Source organism: Cebus imitator, unplaced genomic scaffold, assembly GCF_001604975.1.
Source record: "Cebus imitator isolate Cc_AM_T3 unplaced genomic scaffold, Cebus_imitator-1.0 Scaffold21, whole genome shotgun sequence".
NCBI lineage: Eukaryota > Metazoa > Chordata > Mammalia > Primates > Cebidae > Cebus > Cebus imitator.
The window spans coordinates 8,381,545-8,393,046 of NW_016107336.1; the positions used below are offsets into that span (position 1 = coordinate 8,381,545).

Genomic DNA, 11,502 nt, shown 5'->3' on the forward strand with positions numbered 1-11,502 from the left:
GTTTCAGCTGTTAATATAGGATATTGGCTAAGGGTCTTCTGGTTACAAGGAACAGAAAGCTGCTCTAGCAAATGTAAGCAAAATGGAACTTATTGGAAATCTACTACTGGAAGAGTTAAACACCCAGACCCTGGATAGGGCAGGACCAGGCATTCATGGACCTTCCTTTTTGGGTGATGATGTCATTATAGTGACTCAGCCCCAACAAGTCCCAACTGCTGTGTTCCACAGTTTAAGTCTAAAGTTTCTGAGAAAAGATCCCGATCAGCCTAGCTTGGATAAAATCCCTGATGGGTCCAATCAACTATGGCCAGAATGGCAGGCTCATCTGGCTAAAATACAGCTAAGAGGGACATGCCCATATATATGAGTCTTCCCAGAAACTGAAAAGTTTTGTAAATGAAGCAGACATTCCAGTTAGTTCCTATATTATTACTATAGCTTGGATGTTTGTGCCTGCAAACCTTATTTGAAATTTGATCCCCAGGACAGCACAATAGCTTGGTGCTGGCCTAAGGTAATAAGTGAGTTTTCACTCAATTCACTCCCATGACAGCTGGTTGTTTAAAAGAGCCTGGCTGCCCCACCCAACCCTTGCTCTCTCTCTTGCCATGCAATCTGCATATGCCAGCTTCACTTCACCTTCTGCCATGAGTGGAAGCTGCCTGAAGCCCTCGCCAGAAGCAGATGCTGGTGCCATGCTTCTTGTACAGCCTGCAGAACCATGAGCCAAAGAAACCTCTTTTCTTTGTAAATTACTCAGCCTCAAGTATTCCTTGATAGCAAGACAGACTTATACAGCCCTAACACTTAAATAGGTTCAGGGTAGATATTAAATATGTAAGAACTGCTATGCACAGGCACTGAATATTCAGAACAAATGACAGTTGCAGCCCAGGAACAGGCTCCAGGAGCAAACTCCTGCTGTGCCAAGCATTGACTTGTTGTATCTTAGATCATAAGGATATATGGAACTTCCTATGGGAGAGACCAATGTGGCAACATGGCCTTGGAGAGGTGAGTTTTGGGGAATTTCCTAGAAATTTTCCATCTAGGGCTCAGGTGCCCTAGAAGCAGACTGTCAGGTGAGTATTCAAGTGGAAGTGATTAATTAAGAAAATATTCCTAGGGATGGTGATATGGTTTGGCTCTGCATCCCCACCCAAATCTCCTCTCGAATTGTAATCCCCATGTTCCGGAGGGAGGAACCTGGTGGGAGGTGATTGGATCATGGGGGAGGTTTCCCCATGCTGTTCTCGTGATAGTGCGGGAGTTCTCACGAGAACTGATGGTTTAAAAACAGCAGTTTCCCCTGCACTCTGTCTCTCCTGCCCCTACGTAAGATGTGCCTTGCGTCCCCTTTGCTTTCCACCATGATTGTAAGTTTCCTGAGGCCTCCCCAGTCATGTGGAACAGTGAGTCAATTGAACTTCTTTCCTTTAAAAATTTACCCAGTCTCAGATATTTTTTTCTGACAACACAAAACAGTCTAACACCATGACATATACCTTTTTGGGCAAGTGTGCCTTTTATATCATCCTGTTCTTATAATATGAGAGACAGAGTCTCACTCTTTCACTCAGGCTGGAGTGCAGTGGTGCAGTCTCGGCTCTTGGCAACCTCCGTCTGCAGGGTTCAAGCAATTCTTGTGCCTCAGCCTCCTGAGTAGCTGAGGTTACAGGCATGTGCCACTACGCCTATCCAATTTTTGTGTTTTTTTAGTAGAGATGGGGTTTCGCCATATTGCCCAGGCTGGTGTCGAATTCCTGAGCTCAGGCAATCTGCCTGCCTCAGCCTCCTAAAGTGCTGGGATTACAGGCACGAGCCACTGCACCCGGCCAAACTGAGGTATTCTTTATAGCAGTGTGAAATGGACTAACATAGATGGCCATTAAGAAGGCAGATAAAGCAGGACAAGGAAGTGAAACAAGCCAAACAAGAATGCCGTATTAGAGTTCTCCAGAGAAGTAGAACCAATATCATATATAGATATAGATATGTAAGTAGATAGATTATAGATAGATGATAGATTAATAGATCGGTAGATGTGTAGATATATATAAAGAGATTTATTATAGGGAATTGTTTCATTCCCTTATAAAAGCTGAGAAGTCCTATGATCTGTCTTCTGCAAGCTGGAGAACCAGAGAAACCAGTGGTATAGCTTCAGTCCAAGTCTGAAGACCTGAGAACCAAGAAAACAGATAATATGAGCCCCAGTCTGTGGGTAGAAGACTGATGTCCCAGCTAAATCAGGCAGGTAGGAAGCAAAAAGGGAGAATTCCTCCTTCTTCCATCTTTCTGTTCTATTCAGCCCTAAATATGACATCCAGCTGGCACACTCTGGTTTGGCTGTATCAGCACTCAGATCAGCCTGTGATGGTTCATTTTATAAGGCAACCAGAGAGTGAACAGGCAGAATGGTAACCCCACCTCTTAAACTAACTAGCTGGGTGGCAGTAGAAAGTCACAGTCATCTAAGGCATTAGTTTCCTGAACTATAAAACAAAGGAACTGGGCATGGTGGCTCATGCCTGAAGTCCCAGCACATTGGGAGGCCGAGGTGGGAGGATCGCTTGAGCCCAGGATTCCCAGAACAACCTGGGCAACATAGCGGGACTCCGCCTCTACAAAATATTTTGAAAATCAGCTGGGCAAGGTCAGGTGCGGGCAAGGTCAGGTGCGGTGGCTCACACCTGTAATCCCAGCACTTTGGGAGGCCAAAGTGGGCAGATCACAAGTTCAGGAGATCAAGACCATCCTGGCCAACATGGTGAAACCCCGTCTCTACTAAAAAAAAAAAAAATTAGCTGAGCATGGTGGTGCACACCTGTAGTCCCAGCAACTTGAGAGGCTGAGGCAGGATAATTGCTTGAACCCAGGAGGCAGAGGTTGCAGTGAGCCGAGATCGCACCACTGCAATCCAGCCTGGTGACAGTCTCAAAACAAACAAAACAAAACTGGCCGGGTGAAGTGGCTCACACCTATAATCCCAGCACTTTGGGAGGCTGAGGCGGGCAGATCACCTGAGGTCAGGAGTTTGAGACCAGCCTAACCAACATGGAGAAACCCCATCTCTACTAAAAATACAAAATTAGCTAGGCGTGGCAGCACATGCCTGTAATCCCAGCTACTCAGGAGGCTGAGGGAGAAGAATTGCTTGAACCTGGAAGGTGGAGGTTGTGGTGAGCTGAGATGACATCATTGCACTCTAGCCTGGGCAACAAGAGTGAAACTTCATCTCAAAAAAAAACAAAATTAGCCGAGCAAGGTAGCATGTGCCTGTAATTCCAGCTACTTGGGACACTAAATTGGGAGGATCATATGAGCCCAGGAGGTGGAGGCTTCAGTGAGCCATGTTTGCACCACTGCACTCCAGCCCAGGTGACAGAGGAAGACCCTTTCTCAAGAAAACAAAACAGGGCTCAAGAACACATGGACACAGGAAGGAGAACAACACTCACTGGGCTCTACTGGGGGGAAGCGGGAGTGAGAGCATCAGGCTAAATAGCTAATGCATGCGGGACTTAATACCCAGGTGATGAGCTGACAGGTGCAGCAAACCACCGTGGCACATTTACCTATGTAACAAATCTGCACATCCTGCGCGTGTATCCTGGAACTTAAAATATTTTATATAATTTAATTATTTAATTTAATTTAAAAGAAAGGAAAGAAAGAAAGAGAGAAAGAAAGAGAGAAAGAAAAAGAAAGAAAGAAAGAAAGAAAGAAGGAAAGAAAGAAAAAGAAAAGAAAGAGAGAAAGAAAGAAAAGAAAGAAAAGAAAGAAAAAGAAAGAAAGAAAGAAAGAAAGAAAGAAAGAAAGAAAGAAAGAAAGCAAGCAAACAAAACAGGGCCAGGCACAATGGCTTACAGCTGTAATCCCAGCACTTTGGGAGGCTGAGGTGGGCAGATCACCTGAGACCAGGAGTTTGAGACCAGCCTGGCCAACATGGCAAAACCCTGTCTCTACTAAAAATAACAAAAATTAGACAGGCATGGTGGTGCATACCTGTAACCCTACCCAGCTACTAGGGAGGCTGAGGCATGAGAATTGCTTGAACTCAGGAGTCAGTGGTCGCAGTGGGCGAGATTGCACCACTGCACTCCAGCCTGGGTGACAGAGCGAAACCCTAATCTCAAAAAACAACAACAACAAAAACAAAGGGTTAGTAGACGATTTTCCTCCAGTCTTCTGTAGATCATTTTTCCTCTGATAACATTGAGAACTGTCTTCATTGTGTTTAGATCATGCTTACATTTTTACAGTCAAAAGGAAATAATACACAGTGAACATTCGGCTTTTTTCTTTGTTTCTAGAATCTAAAGTCACCTTCTATTCCCTGATTTCTATTTGGGGAATAGAGAACTCCCACATATGTGATCTCGGTGGAAAACAATGGCAGCATCCCAAAAGGGCCCAGATATTCCCTGGTTAGCCCCAGCACAGGCCTGAACGTTCCGGGCCCGCTGAGTACTCTCGCCTGGAGTTTGAAATTTGAAGTGAATGACACGAGGAGGTGGAGATGATTTGGAGGTTGCTCATTACAGGCATCAGCGGCTTGCTGACAACACTCTTCTGGGGTGCAGCCTCTACCGGGGTCCCCAGTGCTCAGCCCCCGGGAGCCCCGTAGATTGCACCTGTTCCATGCCTAGCTATACAGATTTCATTCTCCTGATGTCTTTCTCCTACCTTCCTTTTTATTTAAATAGTTTCCACTGTTTGTAACCAAGAACTCTTATACAATACAAGCTGACGCTCAATATATATATATAAATATTTCCAAAAGTCTAACCTAGTGAACCATTTGTAATGGCACAGACAGTAGATCTGACTGTGTCCACTCCTATAGCATTGGTCAAGTGTTCTGAACATGTCTCACTCCATGTCTACAGAGCAAACTCCTTTTTTTTTTTCTGAGGTAGAATCTTGCTCTGTCACCCACGCTGGAGTGCAGTGGTGCGATCTCAGCTCACTGCAACCTCCACTTTCTGGATTCAAGCAATTCTCCTGCCTTAGCCTCCTGAGTAGCTGGGACTACAGGCTCCTGTCACTACGCCCGGCTAGTGTTTGTATTTTTAGTAGAGATAGGGTTTCACCATGTTGGCCAGGATGGTTTCAAACTCCTGACCTCAGGTGATCCACCTGCTTCAGCCTTCCAAAGTGCCAGTCACCTGAGCCACTGTGCCCAGCCATGGGCAAACTCCTTAAAGGCTGAGGCTGTGGACTTTTCCACTAGAGTAAAACTCATGTGTATCAGAGACACTTGCACAAAGTAAGTTTTCACTAGTGAGCAGTTTTGTCTAAAATTCTGTTCTGAGATTCTATATATGAGTCTCTAAATAGATAACTGTGTTACTGCAAGAAGTTTTAAAAAAGATATTAATGAAAACACTTCTATGTGTCTTTCATTGTTCAGCTCTTTATCTGACAATGTTTTGTTTTAATTTTTTTTTTTTTTTTGAGACGGAGTTTTTCTCTGTCACCCAGGCTGGAGTGCAGTGGTGTGATCTCACTTACTGCAATCTCCACTTCCTGGGTTCAAGCGATTCTCCTGCCTCAGCCCCCCATGTAGCTGGGATTACAAGTACATACCACCACTCTCGGCTAATTTTTGAATTTTTAGTAGAGAAGGGGTTTTGCTGTGTTGGCCAGGCTGGTTTCAAACTCCTGACTTCAAGTAATTCACCCACCTCGGCCTCACAAAGTGCTGGGAGTATAGGCATGAGCCACCTGCCTGGCCTAATATTTTGTTTACTTAGGTGCAGTGACCTTGTTTTCTAATCATAAGGCCAAGTTTCCCATGGTTGGTGTTTTAAGTTATGTTTATGTGGAATATTTTTCTTTCACTCCCTGTGAATAAAACATCTTAATAACCATAGGATCAAAATCTGAAGCCACTAGAAATCAACACCCTAAGTGGTCTTCCATCCATCCCCATTCTCAGCAGGATTTGGCAAGAACATCCCAAAGAAATGAACATTTACTTGTTTTGAAGAAACACAGCAAAGATACTGTGGGGAAAAAAAAAAAACAGTGAAACATGTACTCCAAGCAGGAAAGACGTTTCTGCTCATATATATATATATATATATATATATATATATATATATGTATGGTTTTTTTTCTTTTTTTTTTTGAGATGGAGTCTCGCTCTGTAGCCCAGGCTGGAGTGCACTGGCATGATCTCGGCTCACTGCAACCTCCATCTTCCAGGTCCCGGTTCCAGCAATTCTCCTACCTCAGCCTCCCAAGTAGCTGGGATTACAGGCACGAGCCACCATGCCCAGCTAATTTTTGTATTTGTTAGTAGAGATGGGGTTTCATCCCATTGGCCAGTCTGGTCTTGAACTCCTGACCTCATGATCCGTCCGCCTCAGCCTCCAAAAGTTCTGGGATTACAGGCATGAGCCACCGCACCTGGCCTCTGCTTATACTTTTAAAAAAATCATACAAGATGAATTCATTATTATCCCAAGACATCTTGAGTCAGAAACCTGGGTACTTAATTATTCTGTAAGATTGAAATGACAGAATCTTTAGAGAGACAGTTGCCTGGCAACTCAGACCAGGAGGTTGTCTTTAGATCCTAGCAATCATGAGTGTCTATTTTGGTTTTTCTGTTGGGCTCATTTCCTTCCCTACAATCCAAAACTGAACAATTTCTGGAGTAAAATTCCACTCAAAAAACAGACTGTTTTCTTTCAGAAGATATTTTTATTAGGAAGTGCAGCTGTCTTCATGCAGTTGAATCACTCTATTTTCAGGGCTGGTGCGTGAACACATAAGAAAAGAAAAAATGCCAGCTAAGAGGAGGCTTCAGATGGAGATGTATGTTTTGAGGCTGAAAGCCAGACACCAGCTTTCTAAGAGAAGAATCTGGTTCAGCGTCTCACAAAAGATCAAAGTATAACTTAACCAGGTGAGAGGAGCTTTGCAAACTCCTGCCTCTTCACCGAAGCAAGGAGGGCTAACCAGGTAGACTTTTCCTTTGCAAGACTAGAAGCCCTGAGTCTCCCATCTCCTGAATTAGTGATTTTCTTCCAGATTTTTTCACTCTACATGTAGACCAAAAAAAAAGTTAGATAACCACATTATTTATGATTCTTTTGATTATAAGCAAGAGAACTCAAGTTGAGAGAACTTACACAAAAGGGAATTTACCAAAAGATTTGGGGCACTCACAAAAGGCTAACCAAATAACTTGGAAATGGGCAAGAATGACAGAAGGGTCCAGAAGAAGCCTGTGCTGAAATAAGTCAATTTCAACAGGCTCTTCTGTCTTTGTATTACTCACTCAAAACTCATAATCCCAGGAGAGAGTGTCGAACTGGCTAAATTGAGATTATGTGTCTGGGCCTGATATACCAGGGCAATTTAAGAGAAAGAGTCCAGGGGAAGGAACATGCAGTAACTCCTTCAGCTTCTATGATGGAAGGGCGAGTACTCAGATTTACAGTCACAACAAGACTGTCTACAAAAGGGCTGTGTATGTTCATGGGGAGGGGATGCAGATTTCCCAAAAAAGAAACTCTGGGGCCGAACTCGTTGGCTCATGCCTGTAATCTCAGCACTTTTAGGAGGCCAAGGCGGGCGGATTACGAGGTCAGGAGATGGAGACCACCCTGGCCAACATGATGAAACCCATCTCTATTAAAAATACAAAAATTAGCTGGGTGTGGTGGCATGCACCTGTAATCACACCTGCTAAGGAGGCTGAGGCAGGAGAATCACCTGAACCTGGCAGGCGGAGGTTGCAGTGAGCTAAGTTTGCACCACTGCACTCCAGTCTGGGTGTCAGAGTGAGGCTCCATTTAAAAAACAAACAAACAAACAAACAAAAAAAAACTGAAGTTCTAATCCCTTTATAACTATATTAAATTTTCTCTACTAAATCTGCTAGGGGCCAGGTGCGGGGGCTCACACCTGTAATTCCAGCACTTTGGAAGGTTGACGCAAACGGATCATGACGTCAAGAGATCGAGACCATCCTGGCCAACATGGTGAAACTCCATCTCTACTAAAAATACAAAAATTAGCTGGGCGTGGTGGCGCCTGCCTGTAGTCCCAGATACTTGGGAGGCTGAGGCAGGAGAATCACTTGAACCCAGGAGGCGGAGGTTGCAGTGAGCTCCACTCCACTCCAGCCTGGTAACACAGCAGGACTCCATCTTAAAAAAAAGAAAAAAAGTTAAGTTTAGATATTAATTGTAATCTCTAAGGCAATCATAAAATAACTCAAGGAATGCTAAAAATAAATTACAAGGGAATAAAAATGGTACAGTAAAACATATTTAACAATATAGAAAAGATAGGAAAATGGCAATTATAAAGCTTCTTATTTGTAATTACATTAAGTGTAAATGGTTTAAACACTCCAATCAAAGGCAGAGATTGGCAAAATTGATGAAAAACATGATCCAACTATATTGTGTCTACAAGTAACACATTTTATTGTTATTGTTATTATTATTTTATTTCAATAGGTTTTTGGGGGAACAGGGAGTGTTTGGTTATATGGATAAGTTCTTTAATGGTGATTGCTGAGATTTTGCTGCACCCGTCACCTGAGCAGTGTACACTGTACCCAACATGCAGTCTTTTATTGCCTACCCTCTACCCCACTTCACCCCAAGTCCCCAAAGTCTATTACATCATTATTTTTCTTTTTAAGATGGCATTTCACTCTTGTTTCCCAGGCTTGAGTGCAATGGCGCCATCCCTCTGCCTCCCAGGTTCAAGTGATTCTCCTGCCTCAGCCTTCTGAGTATCTGAGATTACAGACATGCACCACCACACCTGGCTAATTTTTTGTATTTTTAGTAGAGATGGGATTTCTCCATGTTGATCAGGCTGGTCTTGAACTCCCAACTTCAGGTGATTCACCTGCCTCAGCCTCCCAAAGTCTTGGGATTACAGGCATAAGCCACCGCCCCCCGCCTATTGCATCATTCTTATGCCTTCGCATCCTCATAGCTTAGCTACCACTTATGAGTGAGAACATACGATGTTTGGTTTTCCATTCCCGGGTAGCTTCACTTAGAATAATGGTCTCCAATTCCATCCAGGTTGCTGCAAATGCCATTATTTCATCCTTCAAGAGACACATTTTAGATTCAAGATATAAAGAGCTTAAAAGCAAAAGGTTGGGAAAATATATACCACGCAAAGAGTAACCAAAAGAGAGCTAAAATGGCTGTATTAACATAAGACACAATAGACTTAAGACAAATAACTGTTACTAGAGACAGAGGCCATTATCTAATGATAAAAGAGTCAATCCCTCAAGAAAGTATAGCAATTACAAATATGCATTAACCTAATAATAGAGCTAAAAAGTAAATGAAACAAAAACTGACGGAATTAAAGAAAAAGTAGACAATTCAACAATAAGAGTTGGAGACTTCAATAGCTCACATTCAGTAATGGATAAAACAACTAGACAGAAGATGAAAAGGAAAGTAGAAGACTTGAGTAATACTATAAACCAACAAGGTCGAATAGACATCTACAGAACACCCAACAACAACAGAATGTGCATTTTTCTAAAGTACATATGGACCATTCTCTACGACAGAACATATGTTAGACCATAAAATGCATATCAAAATCTATCACTGTATTTTTTTTTTAATAGAAGGGACTTTTATTATTTTTTCAGAGAATTCAGACAGCCATGGATTATACAGAGCCATTTCTCAGCACTCTTTTCTTTCCACTTAAGATTGGAATACAACATGATGATGATGATGATGCCAAAACAAGAGTGCTGGCTCACATCATCTACGGTACAACTACACACTTAATCACTTGATACTTCATTCAAGGCAAAGCAATCTTTAGCATCTTTGCCTTCCTTGTACACAGCTGCAGTGGGAGCCCAGGGAGGGGAGGACTCCATGGTTTTCCTTGGTGGGGGAGGTGTGCACCCTGCAGTCCTGTTGTGTTGTGGGAAGATCAGCCCATGTTCTGTTGGTTGCCATCACCCCTAGGATGGGTGTCCTTCCAGTTATCCCACTCCCGAGCTCTGTAGAGTGTTTGTTCATCATCCTCTTCCTCCTTTTCTTCTTGATCTGCCTATTGCTGAGCTTTGCTGTATCATTCCAATTTTAGTATATGTGCTGCCGAAGCAAGCACGGAGCTGCTTTTCTGAATTCCTCTGGTGTTGCCTTGCCTATTCCCTGATCTGGTAATATTCCATATTTCCGATGTTGTTCATACCAGTCACTCACCATCATGGTTGCCAGGCTTGGATAATCAGCTCCAAATACTCTGATTTGGGCCACGTTCCGAGTGAGAATGAAGAGTTTCACTGGAGGCCTCTCCTGGAGAGATGAGTTAGAAGTTGATGCCTCTCTTAAAGGGTCTCTTTCTCTCAGGATTTTTATTTCCTAGTGAATGCTCTCAATCTCTTCTGAGCTGATATCAATCCACATCTCTGAAGGTGAAGAAGACAGTATTCATGAACATGCTCATCATCTGCTTGACTGCTTTCCACAGCAGATTTCATTGCAGACAACCTATGCTCCAGCTCCTTGTGCTTGTGTCTATTTCAGCCTGTCTCTGAGATGCAATAGTAACAAGGCTAGGATAAGCCATGGAGGAATTAGCAGTGTGATTTTAAGCTGAGTTCTTGCTTTTGGGCAGCTCAAACTCTGCAACATGGTAGTAATGGCACTGAGTTAAGTAGTTCATAAAGTATTCTCGAGCCCGCTGCAAATGATCTAGACTCTGACTTGGGTTGACTTGTTTCATGGTGAGGGCTTTTTGAAATGCTGCCACCAACAGGTACTTCAGGTCGGTGAAAGCAATCTCTTCCAAATCTTCATTTTGGCTGAACAAATTGAGCTGCGATCACATTTCAGCAGCCTTCTCAAGGAGGTCCAGGTGCTTGGACACCTTCTCCTGGACTATCCGGTAACCGGAGGTTTCGGTCGCTACTTCTACTCTGTCCAGAAGCTGCCGGTTTCGAGCAGCTCTGGGAGCCGCGGCAACAGAACTCATCTTCAGCAGCCATCCTGGGGAGGGAGGGTATATTTTCTTTTAAAGAGAGACAGATCTCACTAGTTTGCCCATGCTGGACTTAACCCCTGGGCTCAAGTGATCCTCCCTCCTCAGCCTCCGCAGTATCAAAAATGTTAAAAATTTAAATGGATTGAAATCATTCAGATTATCTTCTCTAATCACAATGGGATAAAATTGAATTCAATAACAAGGAAATCTGGGGAATTTGCAAATATGTGAAAACGAAACAATACACTGATAAATAACTAAAGGGTCAAAAGAGAAATCACTGGTGAAATTAGAAAGTACTTTGAGTTGAATTAAAAAAACCACAATATTCCAAAACTTGTGGGATTCAGATAAAACAGTGCTCACAGGAAAGTTATAGCTGTAAACACAATTTAAAAAAAGAAAGATGTCAAAACAATTGCCAACCTTCCTCGTTATGAAACTAAAAAAAGAAGAACAAATTAAACCCAAAGCAAGTCGGAAGAAGGA

General features: G+C 43.0%; 1 pseudogene; it reads right to left on the minus strand.

Moving 5' to 3' along the window:
- Positions 1 to 9,802: 9,802 nt before the first annotated feature.
- On the minus strand, positions 9,803 to 11,017 carry LOC108299037 (annotated as a pseudogene).
- Positions 11,018 to 11,502: the final 485 nt, after the last annotated feature.